At 32.0% G+C, this 2,312-nt stretch overlaps 1 protein-coding gene across 1 annotated transcript in view; it reads right to left on the bottom strand.

Annotated features, from left to right (window-relative positions):
- Positions 1-2,312, bottom strand: part of Etf-QO (electron transfer flavoprotein-ubiquinone oxidoreductase) — a gene marked incomplete in the record, with an annotated part of 29,311 nt that overhangs the window by 14,617 nt on the left and 12,382 nt on the right.

The following is a 2,312-nucleotide window of genomic DNA, read 5'->3' on the forward strand; positions in this document are numbered from 1 at the left end:
AATTTTATTTAAATTTTATAACATAAGAGACTCTTTTCTTAGGGTGGATTTTCTGGCAATCAGAAACAGACGACACTTTACTAATAATAACACTTAAACTTAATTAATAGATATTCAACAAATACAATAAATTTCAGTTAGAAACAAAACTAAGCAATCTTCCTTTGATGATATATGACTGTTGAAATCCTCTTGTCCATGACGCTATCCAATTCCTAACAATGGCTTCCAGTCCTTCCCGCTTCTGGCCGAACGGACATCTTCTCCCAAGCCAGCAAAATCAAGAGTTCCTCTCCTCTATCTTCAATGTTCACTGGTCGATTCAAAAAATAATCGATTGTAGTACAATCGCTCTGCTTTACTTGCTATGATTTACGATGTAAATAGGTTATTGATAATTGTTACTTTCGTCCATTTCTTCTTTGATTATTCCTTTTCCATAATTATTGTATAGGAACAACAAAAGTTGAAGAATTTCAATCTGTTTCAACACAAACAATTCAACGAACACTTCGGAAGGAAGCGCACCACCATCTTTATTGTTTTGAACAGCGTATTTATTTTAGACAATGAAAACTGGTTAGCTTGCTTTTTGATTTAAAATAAAAAATAAACAGTACTGAAACGATATACATAAATAAAAACATAACTAAAATCATTTATCTATAAATATCAACTATTTATTAAAAAAGAGGATATTACAATTAATATTAATTTTAATATGTATTTTGGTTGGAAATTGGCTTAGTTTAAATGAAGAGAATTATATGTGTGTGTGGTTGAGATACCGGTCAGTGGGATTATTAGCCATAACAATACAAGTTGTGGGCTAAGTTCAGTAGCCTATGTACAGTCCCCCTGTCGGCTTGGTATGATACATCGTTCAGTTGGTTTACTTCAGTCACCAGACCTTCCTGTGTTATCATCGGAGCGCCGGTTCGCTGTTTGGCCCACCTACATTTATGAAGAGCATAACGTCATTTCTGAACTTTTCAGAATGGACCTCCAGACATCCAACCCATCGGAGTTCATCCATTGTAAATCAAAAATTTTTTTTTTAATTGTAATTTTAATATTGTGATACCAAGTCTGATTTAAAGAAATGGAAGAATGTCTGAACTTGGTATAGCTCTCACTCTCACTGCTTTACTGTCAACTGACACCGGCTTATGTACTTGAAAATAATGATATAATTTTTTTTTACACAAAGTATTTTGTATCTTGTTAAATTTAGCTTTAGGTTAGTCTATAAGTTATTTTTAAATATAAATAGGAAAAAATAAAAAGAAGATTATCCGGATGCTGTTAAAATAACTATATATACTGTAATATCCCCTTTTTTTAATCAATAGTTGATATTTATATATAAGTGATTTTAGTTATGTTTTTATTTAATGTATATCGTTTCAGTATTGTTTACTTGTTATTTTAAATAAAAAAGCAAGCTAACCAGTTTTCATTATTCAAAATAGAATGCTGTTCAAAACAAGGAAGATGGCGGTGCGCGTCCTTCCAAAATGTTTGTTGAATTGTTTGTGTTGAGATAGATTGAAATTTTTCAACTTTTGTTGTTTCTATAAAATAATTATAGAAAAAGAATAATCAAAGAAGAAATAAAAGAACATAACAATAGAACAATTATCAATAAACTATTTACATCGTAAATCATAGCAAATAAAGCAGAGTGATTGTACTACAATCGATTATTTTTGGATCGACCAGTGAACATTGAAGATAGAAGAGAGGAAACAGAGACTCTTGAATCGGCTGGCCTGGTGAGAGGACGTTGGTCGGCTAGAAGCAGAAAGGACTGGAGGCCATTGCTAGGAGTGGGATATAGCATCATTGACAAGAACATATCAAAAATTATCAATCATCAGGGGAAGATGTGTAATTGGTTAGTTTTGTTTCTGACTGGAATTTATTGTATTTGTAAAACAGTTATTAATTAAGTTTAAGTGTTATTAGTGGTGAAGTGTCGTCTGTTTCTGATTGCCTGTAAACCCGCCCTGAGATAAGAGTCTATTATGTTATAAAATTTAAATAAAATTCATCCACACACAAGACTGAAACGACAAGAAACTGCTCGTAGATTCCGATTGCTACAACACTTACTTGACAAACGCTCTACACAAAATTACAACTACAAAAAATTAATATACACTACAATAATCAGACCAATTTGGACATATGGAATTGAGATCTGGGGCTCCACCAAACCATCAAATTATAAAATCCAAAATCCTATGTAAAACCCTTGATGCTCCTTATTACATCACAAATAAACTCATTCACAAAGACCTTAACATCCC

Source organism: Halyomorpha halys, unplaced genomic scaffold (assembly GCF_000696795.3).
Source record: "Halyomorpha halys isolate HHAL.00 unplaced genomic scaffold, Hhal_1.1 Scaffold141.1, whole genome shotgun sequence".
In the NCBI taxonomy this organism is placed as follows: Eukaryota; Metazoa; Arthropoda; class Insecta; order Hemiptera; family Pentatomidae; genus Halyomorpha; species Halyomorpha halys.